Raw genomic sequence first — 13,880 nt, 5'->3', positions numbered from 1 at the left:
AAAGGGCTGTTTATGGACGGCGAAAGCCGCCAACCTCTTTGTAGGATCTACGCCGAAACGCCGTGAGGACTGGGACAATCTGGGCCAACAGTGCCTTGATGAACTCGTGGATAGTATGCCACGACGAATACAGGCATGCATCAGTGCAAGAGGACGTGCTGCTGGGTATTAGAGGTACTGGTGTGTACAGCAATCTGGACCACCACCTCTGAAGCTCTTGTTGTATGGCGGTACAACACGCAGTGTGTGGTTTTCATGAGCAAAAAAAAAGGTCGGAAATGATGTTTATGGCCGGCCTGAGTGGGCTAGTGGTTCTAGGCGCTACAGTCTGGAACCGCGCGACCGCTACGGTCGGAGGTTCGAATCCTGCCTCGGGCATGGATGTGTGTGATGTCCTTAGGTTAATTAGTTTTATGTAGTTCTAGCTTGTAGGGGACTGATGATCTCAGAAGTTAAGTCCCATAGCGCTCAGAGCCATTTGAACCATTTGATGTTTATGTTGATTTCTGTTCCAAGTTTCTGTACAGGTTCTGGAACTGTCGGAACCGAAGTGACGAAAAACTTTTTTTATGTGTGTGCCTTTAGGAAAGACTTCCTAGCACTTAAATTAATATTAGAGATTAATAAATTCCTGTTTTTCCGTATAGCTTAATTTTTGAACCATTATATCAGCAACGTAATCAACATTCCTCAAGTCAATAAAGCTACACGTCATAGTTGACTTATACTAACTCCGTACATACACGAAGGAAGAAAAACATTGCTTACTAAGTCTTAACACTCACAACTTCGAATGAAACTTTCAGAAACCTACCTACTTGGGGTTTGCATACAATGATACTACACAGTGCGCTCATCTCTTGTTTCACTTTGTGGAGAGTGCAAGGCATCCACTGTTCCAGATTTTTACCATCGCCAGATTTACCGGCGTGCAGAGCAGGCACTGACTGCTGCAGACTGTCTCGAAACTGATTAGAAATGGTTGCGGGTCACATTGAAAAGATAAATATGTAGTATTATAACATTACAAAGAATTCTAGACAGAACAAAATTTCAACGTACAATAAGACAATAGCTTACACTGAAAAGTAACAGAACAAAATTTGACGGCACACTTAAGACAGTTGCGTACAGTAGAACGTGACACGCCGACTAAGACTGACTAACCTACGTTGTGTCTGTGTAATACTGATGTAGCTGAGTGGCGTAACCATAAAAATATGTATGAAAAGTTTACAGAAATGTATTGAAACATGGTAAACAAACATTGTGTAAAGACACTTTGTGCTCAGATTCAAAATTGGCGAAAGATAAACAAAACAGCAGTGAGTTGGAGTCTCAATAATTTTAACTCTAACGAATGACTGTAGGACTTTGGAAGTATTCTGGCTGTCCGACCGTCCTGCGTCGTTTAGTATGAGGTGCATATCAACAGACGATTTTAGGCGAGCGTTGGTGACACTGTAAAGCAAACAATGTCTGTCGACAATATTGCGATGTAGTGCATGCGCAGCAGACCATTGTGCAACAGAACATGTAAATGAAAGTCATATGCTAATTTGTAATACATAAAATTTGGATTAATAAAAACAGAATGACGTCGAATGTATTCTTAAAACATTCGAAACAGCACATAATTTTATGTCACCGATTTATTATTTCCAATGCTTTAAGATGCTGCACAGCCTATTGCACATACGGGGGAGGGGGTGATAAAAATGTGGAAACACCAAAACACAACACATTACCACGCCTAACATGGTGTAGGAAACCCGTTGGCATTCAAAAAAGCTTCCAATCGTTGTGGTATGGGAAAATACAGGTTTTCAAAACAATCTTATACATTTCTTCTTGCAAAATAGTGACGAGTTCAGGTAATGAGGATGGAGGTGGATAGCCATCAAGCACCCTTCTCTCCAAAGTAGACCTGAAAGCTCAATAATATTGAGGTTTGGTGACTGCGGTGGTCAGGGAAGATCCAACAATGCATCCTCGTGCTCATAAAACCAGTATCGTCCGATACGCGCTACATGAACAGGGGGCCTTCTATCGTCCAGGAATACATCATTATCATCGTGCATCAAACTCTGGACCTTGGGACGGACCAGATCAGCCAAAATGGTCACAAATTCCTTGGCAGTAATACTACCATGCACAGTAACCACAGGGGCCATGGAATACCACGACATGGCTGCCTAAATCATCACCGAACCCCCACCATCTTTCACTCTTGGGATGTGCACTCGGCTGGAAGTTGGAAACAGTGTGAAATTAGACCCTTCCGACCAATGACATTCTTCCATTTCTTCATAACCCATATTTTAGGGCTTCGACGCCACGTTTACCTGTTACAGACATCTGCATCTCTGCAATTCCAATTCAACCTTCAATTCCCTGCTTACGGAGCCCCCTTCGTGTTGTTTTGGTGCTGACATTGTTCGCGAGTGTCACATTCAGTTCTGCAGTGACTTCTCAGATGACGTTCTCATATCTTCCTTCACGGTCCTCTTCAATGATTGAGTTCCACGGTCACTAAACACATATTGCGTCCGCGTTGTGGCATAGCAGATGATATTTTTCCGCCTTCCCTCTATGCTGCATAAATCTTCGAAGCGGTGGTTCTTGAAACACCAATACTTCGTTACCTCGTATAGAAGCACCCACCATACGAACACCAACAATGTGCCGAGGTTCGAATTCACTTAGCTCCTACATAACGCGCTCTCAGCTACACAGAACACTGTTCTGATCTCGGCGACGCTTGCAACGTATTGCGGACTTTCCACAGGTGCTGTTCGTTGTCAAATACAACAGTGCAACCAGGAGTCTTGGCTAGCACCGGTGTTTACGTTCAAGCATGTATTTCTCGAGGTGTTTCCACACTTCTGTGCAACCCCTGTAATCCTAAACAGTGTCATTTTCATCTCAAAACAGCGACTTGATTTTCGGTTTCTTAGTTACTGGTGTTCAAATGGTTCTGAGTACTATGGGACTTAACATCTGAGGACATCAGTCTCCTATACTTAGAACTACTTAAACCTAACTAACCTAAGGACATGACACACATCCATGCCCGAGGCAGGATTCGAACCTGTGACCGTAGCAGCAACTCGGTTCCAGACTGTAGCGCCTAGAACCGCTCGGCCACAGATGCCGTCAATCACTGATGTCCTCAACACCTCACGTAACAAATAGCTATTGTTTCACAACTGTATTACAAAGTCTGATACGTCCGTTATCTTGGTTGTACCCATTCATAACACTAAAACTTTGTCTTTCTCCTTCTCCATTTCAGCCACACGGCTTTGGGAAAAATTACCCTAACAGTTGTGTCTTATCCAAAACCACTCTGCATTCAGCAGCAAGTGGAAGCTTTATCTGTTATCGTTGGCACGACTTCCTCTAGGCACGTTCCACCTGTTTTCTGTCACACTGTAAACTGTCGGAGCTTTTCTCATACCTTTATATTTCTCCAGCTTTCCCTCTATTTCATGTACTAATGTTCCTTATCGTTTCTCGCTGTTGCTTTGTTCAGACGACTTCTTGTCCACACTGATTCCTTTTGTGCTGCTACCACCATTTTATATTTGATGTCATTACCTACAAGAAAGTAATTAGGAAATTGCTAAAAACAGTGTTAATGAGACTGGAATTTTTAACTTTCATGTATTCGTCACTACACATATCATTATTATCATCATCATTAGGCTATATGATGCTTAGGTACTTTACAAATTTTATTGATGACTCACTAGGGATATTTAATTAGATGTTAGAGTTGACCCGAAGTCCCTCATGTTGTTAGGTGAGATAAAGGCACATGTAAATAAATACATAATGGTTAATTTCTCCAAAAAAAAGTGTGACACCCGTAACAGCGCGGGGCTCTTAGCATCTGCTACATGCATAAACAGCATCTGCGTGTATGTCGTAAATATATAACACTGGGTTTAATTGCACAACAGAAAATAACAGTGACGAGCTATTTACTTTGTCTCCCCTATATTGTTATATCACACTCAACACAGAGCGTTCGAATAAAATAAGAGTCCTTATAGTTACCTATATGTTAACTTTCACTCAAAACACACATAGCGCATCATAGCTTCAAGGTTATTTCTACTGGGAGTACGAATACTACTGAAGCGTGGTGTAGTATTGAGTTTTGCTGTTGAAACTGCGCTGTTGCCTGTGTTGTGAGGAGCTTCCTCAAGTCGGTTTACACCCGCCTCCGGGGTTCGCACTGGTCCCTTACCTTTGCTCCGACTCCCACGCGCCCTCCTGCAAGCGCGTCTGGCTAGTCTGAGCACTAACACATTCACACACACACTGAGCACTGCGTGCTCGACACGACCTGGACAGCGTTATCGCCGAACACTGCGTTACGGGCCCAGGTGACTGTTATCACAGGCTCAGCGTTGCCTGCTAATACCTACTGCCGCGACACCTGTTGTGCCGAAAGCCGCACCACGGCCGACCGTGAGTCACGCGCCGGTACTGGTGGCTGCGTGCGAGGATCGCGTGCACCGTCTTCTGTTACACTGCAGTGCATTCAAGGTGATAAACTGCGTAAGCTGCGCTCCACAAGGGAATCTTACGAGATGTTACAGTCACTTTCCTTTTCCTTCCATCGTGTCCACTTTGTTCCAATCCCTCTCCAGAGAGGTGTCCAAAAACTGAAGACAATAGTAGCTACATCGACATCTACATTTATACTCCGCAAGCCACCCAACGGTGTGTGGCGGAGGGTACTTTACGTGCCACTGCCATTACCTCCCTATGCTGTTCCAGTCGCGTATAGTTCGCGGGAAGAACGACTGCCGGAAAGCCTCCGTGCGCGCTCGAATCACTCTAATTTTACATTCGTGATATCCTCGTGAGGTATAAGTAGGGGGAAGCAATATATTCCTCAGCCAGAAACGCACCCTCTCGAAACCTGGACAGCAAGCTACACCGCGATGCAGAGCGCCTCTCTTGCACGGTCTGCCACTTGAGTTTGCTAAACATCTCCGTAACGCTATCACGCTAACCAAATAACGCTGTAACGAAACGCGCCGCTCTTCTTTGGGTCTTCCCTAACTCCTCTGTCAACCCGACCTGGTACGGATCCCACACTGATGAGCGATACTCAAGTATAGGTCGAACGAGTGTTTTGTAAGCCACCACCTTTGTTGATAGACCATATTTTCTAAGGACTCTCCCGATGAATCTCAACCTAGCACCCGCCTTACCAACAATTAATTTTATATGGTCATTCCACTTCAAATCGTTCCGTTCGCATACTCCCAGATATTTTACAGAAGTAACTGCTACCAGTGTTTGTTCCGCTATCATATAATCATACAATAAAGGATCCTTCTTTCTATGTATTCGCAATAGATTACATTTGTCTATGTTAAGGGTCAGTTGCCACTCCCTGCAAGTGCCTATCCGTTGCAGATCTTCCTGCATTTCGCTGCAATTTTCTAATGCTGCAACTTCTCTGTATACTACAGCATCATCCGCGACAGCCGCATGGAACTTCCGACACTATCTACTAGGTCATTTATATATATTGTGAAAAGCAATGGTCCCATAACACTCCCCTGCGGCACGCCAGAGGTTACTTTAACGTCTGTAGACGTCTCTCCATTGAGAACAACATGCTGTGTTCTGTTTGCTAAAAACTCTTCAATCCAGCCACACAGCTGGTCTGATATTCCGTAGGCTCTTACTTTGTTTATCAGGCGACATCTACCTGACAGCCTGTATCTAATATTTTCTGGGTCTCATGAACAAATAAAGCAAGTTGAGTCTCACACGATCGCTGCTTCCGGAATCCATGTTGAGTCCCACAGAGTAGATTCTGGGTTTCCAGAAATGACATGATACGCGAGCAAGAAACATGTCCTAGAATTCTACAACAGATCGATGTCAGATATATGGGCCTATAGTTTTGTACATCTGCTAGACGACTCCTCTTGAAAACTTGAACCACCTGTGCTCTTTTCCGATCATTTGGAACCTTCCGTTCCTCTAGAGACTTGCGGTACACGGCTGTTAGAAGGGTGGTGAGTTCTTTCGCGTACGCTGTGTAGAATCGAATTGGTATCCCGTAAGGTCCAGTGGACTTCCTTCTGTTGAATGATTTCAGTTGGTTTTCTATTCCTTGGACACTTATTTCGATGTCAGCCATTTTTTCATTTGTGCGAGGATTTAGAGAAGGAACTACAGTGCGGTCTTCCTCTGTGAAACAGCTTCGGAAAAAGGTGTTTAGTATTTCAGCTTTACGCGTGTAATCCCCTGTTTCAATGCCATCATCATCCTGGAGTGTCTGGATATGCTGTTTCGAGCCACTTACTAATTTAACGTAAGACCAGAACTTCCTAGGATTTTCTGCCAGTCGGTACATAGAATTTTACTTTCGAATTCACTGAACGCTTCACGCATAGCCCCCCTTACGCTAACCTTGACATCATTTAGCTTCTGTTTGTCTGAGAGGTTTTGGCTGCGTTTAAATTTGCAGTGAAGCTCTCTTTGCTTTCGCATGCTAAGTAACACAGCGCGATGAAACTTGACCTGTACACAGAAGGAACTGCTACAATATGGTACAGAAGATAACTGAAAGAAATACGCAATGGGGCTAACAGAAATGACAAATTCAGAGACATCAATGACAGAGGTCACCGTGATTCATGATGGTCCCCTGGACAGTACCAAAGGCACGACATGATTCTTACCAGGTACGTCTGTTGCCTGAAACTGATAAATAGTATTTTATTTACAATAATCTGCATTGCTGCTTATACATTTCTTCTACCTCTGGGTCGGCCTATAAAAAATGGGTTTTCTTTTGAAGCGAATCAGTCAGCGAGCCATTTTCGTATATTTTCATACAAATTGAAGCGTTTGTAATGTTATGTGAGCCTCACTGCCCCCCTCCTTTTTTTAAACTAATCTGTGCCTGATTTTATTCTGAGAAGCTCAGTAATGTATGTAAATATCGTAAATGTAAATGTGAGTCAAAAGTACTTGAAGTGAAGTGAAGCGCAACTGGACAGCAACAAACTCTTTAACGCGCAATCCACGCGACGATAGTAGTTGTGAATCTTTGAGTATGGAGTCTAAAAAAAGACATTTGATTTATTAAAAAAAAGAGGACTGTTAATCTGTATCTTGTGCAAAGAGGATGTGTTACTAGGGAGTCGCTCAAAACGTATTGTTACATTTAATGAAAATTGCTGTTTCAGTGATAAAACTGAAGCATCCTGTCCGATCACCTGCATCCATTCATGTCCACTGGGCATTCTGACGAACTTGGGAAATTTCAGCAGGACACTGCGACACCCCATAGATCAAGAATTGTTGCAGAGTGCCTTCAGAAACACCCTTCTGAGTTTAAACAATTCCGCTGGCACCAAATTCCCCAGACATGAACATTACTGAGCATATCTAAGGTGCCTTGCATCGTGCTATTCAGAAGAGATCTCCACCCCTTGTACTCTTACGGATTTATGAAAGTCCTAAAGGGTTAATGTTGTCAGTTCCCTCCAGCACTACTTCAGACATTAGTTGAGTCCATGCCATGTCGTGTTACGGCAGTTCTGCATGCTCGCGGGGGCCCCACAAGATGTTAAGCAAGTGTACCATTTTCTTTGGCTCTTCAGTGTATATGGCACAAGTAACACATGCTACGCGTCCCATGCAGTCATCTTTAGTGTTTGCTGTGTATGGGCCAGTTGCCCCCTCTACCAGCAACACCTCTCACTCCAACATCATGCAGCTGGCCTACATGGCGCATCCAGAGGTGCCAAACGTGCAGGTGTCCAGTATACAGCAGACATCACAGCGGCAGACCCTCCAGTGGGACACAAGACTTTATGCACCCGCCGGACCGACAGGCATCAGCATGAACGCCACCAGAGGTCGCTGTCACTGCGGACCTGCTTGCTTCATGTTTATGGCCGCAAATAGATCCAGCTGTATACTGGTGCCATCAGGATATTTAGGCTGGTGCCATGCTGTACTTGGGCAGTTCAGATACCATGTTAGCACAATCGCTGCCTCAGTGTGGAGCCACGAGTGACTGCTGCAGGCATCGCCAGAAAGAGGCCTCTCTCCCGTATACTGCAGTAAACGTTGATATTGGTCGTCGTCATTACTCTGTGTTGTAACTTTTCAACTCCAAAGTCAACTCAGATTTTAATTTTGTCATTCACTGAGGCCTTCTGTCCAATTACGGATTTGTATTGAGCAAGTGATAGTCAAAACACTACCACAAACTATTCTTCTAAAATCTCTCCCAGATGGAGCATCCTTCTTAATGCTGCTATATAAGCTGCCGTCCATCGCGTCATCCAGGATCTGAAATCTACACTCCTGGAAATGGAAAAAAGAACACATTGACACCGGTGTGTCAGACCCACCATACTTGCTCCGGACACTGCGAGAGAGCTGTACAAGCAATGATCACACGCACGGCACAGCGGACACACCAGGAACCGCGGTGTTGGCCGTCGAATGGCGCTAGCTGCGCAGCATTTGTGCACCGCCGCCGTCAGTGTCAGCCAGTTTGCCGTGGCATACGGAGCTCCATCGCAGTCTTTAACACTGGTAGCATGTCGCGACAGCGTGGACGTGAACCGTATGTGCAGTTGACGGACTTTGAGCGAGGGCGTATAGTGGGCATGCGGGAGGCCGGGTGGACGTACCGCCGAATTGCTCAACACGTGGGGCGTGAGGTCTCCACAGTACATCGATGTTGTCGCCAGTGGTCGGCGGAAGGTGCACGTGCCCGTCGACCTGGGACCGGACCGCAGCGACGCACGGATATACGCTAAGACCGTAGGATCCTACGCAGTGCCGTAGGGGACCGCACCGCCTATTCCCAGCAAATTAGGGACACTGTTGCTCCTGTGGTATCGGCGAGGACCATTCTCAACCGTCTCCATGAAGCTGGGCTACGGTCCCGCACACCGTTAGGCCGTCTTCCGCTCACGCCCCAACATCGTGCAGCCCGCCTCCAGTGGTGTCGCGACAGGCGTGAATGGAGGGACGAATGGAGACGTGTCGTCTTCAGCGATGAGAGTCGCTTCTGCCTTGGTGCCAATGATGGTCGTATGCGTGTTTGGCGCCGTGCAGGTGAGCGCCACAATCAGGACTGCATACGACCGAGGTACACAGGGCCAACACACGGCATCATGGTGTGGGGAGCGATCTCCTACAATGGCCGTACACCTCTGGTGATCGTCGAGGGGACACTGAATAGTGCACGGTACATCCAAACCGTCATCGAACCCATCGTTCTACCATTCCTAGACCGGCAAGGGAACTTGCTGTTCCAACAGGACAATGCACGTCCGCATGTATCCCGTGCCACCCAACGTGCTCTAGAAGGTGTAAGTCAACTACCCTGGCCAGCAAGATCTCCGGATCTGTCCCCCATTGAGCATGTTTGGGACTGGATGAAGCGTCATCTCACGCGGTCTGCACGTCCAGCACGAACGCTGGTCGAACTGAGGCGCCAGGTGGAAATGGCATGGCAAGCCGTTCCACAGGACTACATCCAGCATCTCTACGATCGTCTCCATGGGAGAATAGCAGCCTGCATTGCTGCGAAAGGTGGATATACACTGTACTAGTGCCGACATTATGCATGCTCTGTTGCCTGTGTCTATGTGCCTGTGGTTCTGTCAGTGTGATCATGTGATGTATCTGACCCCAGGAATGTGTCAATAAAGTTTCCCCTTCCTGGGACAATGAATTCACGGTGTTCTTATTTCAATTTCCAGGAGTGTATTTCTCACGCCGGCCGCGATGGCAGTGCGGTTCTAGGCGCTTTAGTCCGGAACCGCGGGACTGCTACGGTCGCAGGTTCGAATCCTGCCTCGGGCATGGATGTATGTGATGTCCTTAGGTTAGTTAGGTTTAAGTAGTTCTAAGTTCTAGGGGACTGATGACCTGAGATGTTAAGTCCCATAGTGCTCTGAGCCATTTGAACCATCATTCACCCACGCGCTCTGTTTTTATAAACCCTTCCTTCTTTCATAATATATGTCCAATCAAGTTTATTTTCCTCCTTATTACATTCAGGAATTGTCTTTGCTCGCCCATTCTTCCCATTAGCTCTCCTTTTACCACTCTAGCCATCTCACTTATTATTTCCATCTGCCGCCACAGTCACATCTCAAAAGCCTCCTGCCTTGCTCTGGCTTTCTTTCTCAGGGTCCACGATTCAACACCAAAGAGGCCACACACCATGGAAAACATTTTATTAATTTTTTTCCTCAAATCTTTGTCAATGTTATTGCAGAAAATTCATCTCTCTCTCTCTCTCTCTCTCTCTCTCGCTTTTTTTTTAACATGCCTTTTTGACCGTTGATACGCAGGCATTAATTTCTACACTACTTTTCCAGTCGTCTCCTACCCTGCTTCCGAAGTATTTAAAGCTTTACACATGTTCTATTATCTCTCCATTCAACATTATCTTTACCATTTAATTTCCTCCTAGCAACATTCTGTTTTTTCTTTGTATCAATTTTTATTATATATATTCTTCCTTTCGCTTTAATGGTATCGACCATATCTTCTTTTTCCATCTGTTGCTAGAAGGACCATGTCGTCTGCAAACCTCAAACACCATATTCTTCTTCCTCTAATTTTTACCCCGTTGTCATATAGTAGGCACATATAGTGTTACTGCATCTCTTGTGCCTGTATTCTGTCTAAAATCAAACTGCTCCTCAGCCAGAGCTTCTTCCATTACATTTCCACAATTTTACTAATGATGCTTAACGTAACTCTAGCTGCGTATGAAAGAGGCCAATTGTCCTGTGCTTACTACATCTCGTGGTTCCTTGTTTTTTTTTTTTTTTTTTTTGTATTGAGACCACCACTGTTGCCAGAAAGCCCTCTCGCCGTTCACCACTGTCATCAATTTTGTTACATAGCCTCAGTATTTCTATTAATCCTCCTTCATTCAAAGATTTTAGCATTTCTCCAGGTATCGTGCCTGTTCGTAATGCTTCAGCATTTTTCATTGTAGCTGTTGCACTCTTTATTTCTTCCATTGTGATTGTAGTTCTTACTCATCATCATTTACACTGTCCGAAAATTGAAGATTCTCAGTTGTTGGTTTGTGATCTGTATCATATAGCTCCTTTAATCGGTCTTCCTAGCTCTAGAGGACGTCCTCACTATCTTTATTCAATACATTTTCATCTTTACTAAGAATTTCCACAGAAGCACTTCCTGGTCTCTTTTCATCCTGTGCTGTAGTTTTCACTCTGCTGTACAGCAAAAGATATTTCCCCTTCCTCTCCAATTCTTCAGTTGTGCCGCACTCCCCTTTTAGCCATTTTCTCCTAGCGTGCTCTGCTTCTGTCTGTAGTTCGTCTTCCAGCCTTCCTTACAACTTTATTGTTCTTGCTTTTGGACCTCCACCTTCTAAATCATTTCCTGTGTAACCCATGGCTTTTTTCCCTTTTCCCATTCACATATTATATACTTCTCTGCCGTGCATTTGTGATTCCTTCTTTCAGCATATTCCAGTACTCGCAGACATTTTCGGGTGGTTCTTGGTGTTGTAATACGTTAGTAAGTTGAAGTGAGAACATTTCCGTAATTCTTTCTTCCACCGACCTTATCTTCTCTAGGATCCACTTCTTCATCCTGGTAGCCTTCCTTAGTATCTTTCATTTTTATTACTTTTTCTGCCATAAGAAGATTATGGTCGCTATTAACGTCTGAATGCACGTTCTTGTTCCTATTTCTGTACTTCTCTTCCATGAGTAACAAATAAATTTCTTTTCTACATGTTCTTCTGGTGATTCCCAAATGTTGGACCTCCTGCCGTGTTATTCGAACAATGTATTTGCCCTACCAGCTTTCTATCCCTGCAGAAGCCAATAAGCTGTCCACCTCTGCCATTCCTCCTTTAAAGACCATGAATGGTTTCCTCTGTTTCTTTTCCGGTTTTACTGTAGTCCATGTTTTACTGCTGCGCAATGCTGTGCTCCAAACGCGTTTTCAGCAATTTCTTCCTCAAATTAAGGCCTACGTATGATACCATCAGACATCTTTTAGCCAGGAATCCCTTCTTTGTCTTTGCTAGTCTGCTTTTTATGCCCTCCTTCTTTCGTCCATAATGTGTTATTTTCCTTCCAAAGCAGCAGAATTCTTCAACTTCGTCTTCTTCATGGTCATCAATTTTGATGTTAAGTCTGTCGCTAATCTCATTTTTGCTACTCCTCATTTTTCGTCTACTTCGGTTTGCTCTAATTCCATGTTCTGTACTCGTTAGTCTGTGCATTCCATTCAAAAGGTCCTGTAATTCTTCTTCACGTTCACTGAGGGTAGCAAAGTTATCAGTGAATCTTCGCAGTGACATCCTTCCACCATGACTTTTCATTTAACCTTTCTTTTACTTCAACCACAGCTTCTTCGATGTATAGATTGAACAACAGGGGCGATGGCTGCCTTCATATTGACTGAAGTCTAGAATTGATACAGAGTGGCTCCAGGAACACTGTTCTGAGTTTAAACACTTCCGCTGGCCACCAAACTCCCCAGACATGAAAATTATCGAGCATATCTGGGATGCCTTGCGACATGCTGTTCAGGAGAGATCTCTAGCCCCTCGTAGTCTTATGGATTTATGGACAGCCCTGCAGGAATCATGGTGTTAGCTCCCTGCAGAACTACTTCAGACATTAGTCGACTCCATGCCACGTCGTGTTGTGCACTTCTGCGTGCTCGCGGGGCCTTACGCCATATTGGGCAGCCGTACCAGTTTTTGGCTCTTCAGTATAGTTAAATCTCATGAATTCTCATTTTAACAGTTCTCCTAATAGCTATACGATGCATGAAATGTTTTATTGTTATAGCCAACGACAACGACGAGCTTAGCGGATCGTGGCGTGAAGACGCAATGTCCGAATACAATGAGTATTCTGCCACTTATTCGTTGGCAACTTGCTACAGCGTCCCTGAGATTAATTGCCGATCATCACGAAGCGTTTCGCAAAAGTGAATGCAAGCGCGGAACCTTAAATGATCTGGCTACAGTCTCTAAGTTGTGATTCCGTTTCGCCCGTAAATAACAGTTACCGGCCTCGCAAAACCGATTGTGGTATCGAAAGGTGTATCTTTTCAAAATTTTATAGCATTCTTCTAGAAGTCAATTTGGTCACTAACTAAGGTGCACCCACCATCAACAATGGCCGTCTGTTCCAGTTAATTTTAACAGTTTTCTTTCTAGTGATTAGTTTCAATTTTTATTTAAAGTCAAGTTATCACAATTTTAGTGATCTTCCGTCAGCAGACGCGTCATCTCTTGCAGGCATACATAAATTGTTGGAAATAATTTTCCAGAAACTGTTAAGAGCATATTGCCCTCTATACGATTGATTTCCTTTGTTCAAACTTCATTTTATTTGCATTATAAGTAACTGAAAGTTAAAATAAAAAGGAAAGTTTCTGCATAGGCTGTGGACAGTGGTACACTAGGATTACCGTGCTGTACTCCTTTCTCTGCTCCAACCGCAGTCTTGAAACTTCGCTAACATAAATGTCTGATGCCTCGCCCAACCCTCGCCAAAAATGCTGTTTTTTCTAAATGCATAGCCATCTGGAACATCTTCTGTCCTTTTCATTTTTGGACGAGCCCTGCATATACCATAAATTTGGACGAAATCTGTTATGACGAGTAGGCGCGTTTCCCTGCTTATATAAGGCTATAGGAGACTTGACTTAACAAAACGTCTCCCACTCATAGTTTCTCACCGCTGTAGCATGCTGAGACCAAAAAAGTTCAGATTTTCTCATGTCTTTCGAAATACTTGGCTGTTTCTTGATTAGCATCTTAGCCTCTACAGCGTCTTAAAGCACTAAACGAAAACTTT

General features: G+C 44.4%; 1 protein-coding gene across 3 annotated transcripts in view; it reads right to left on the bottom strand.

The window, feature by feature from the left end:
* LOC126355468 (uncharacterized) overlaps window positions 1–4,402 on the bottom strand; it is a 190,702-nt gene extending 186,300 nt beyond the window's left edge. For 2 of the 3 annotated variants that reach the window (XM_050005784.1, XM_050005786.1), the window contains exon 1: window positions 4,256–4,359. The gene's annotated coding sequence lies outside the window, so the exon portion shown is untranslated. Of the gene's footprint in view, window positions 1–4,255 lie in introns of all 3 variants that reach the window. The other variant, XM_050005783.1, reaches the window with a different exon arrangement.
* Window positions 4,403–13,880: the final 9,478 nt, after the last annotated feature.

This window comes from Schistocerca gregaria, chromosome 3, assembly GCF_023897955.1.
Source record: "Schistocerca gregaria isolate iqSchGreg1 chromosome 3, iqSchGreg1.2, whole genome shotgun sequence".
Lineage (NCBI taxonomy): Eukaryota > Metazoa > Arthropoda > Insecta > Orthoptera > Acrididae > Schistocerca > Schistocerca gregaria.
The sequence above is the reverse complement of the archived record's forward strand: the minus strand, read 5'-3'. Positions and strand labels throughout refer to the sequence as shown.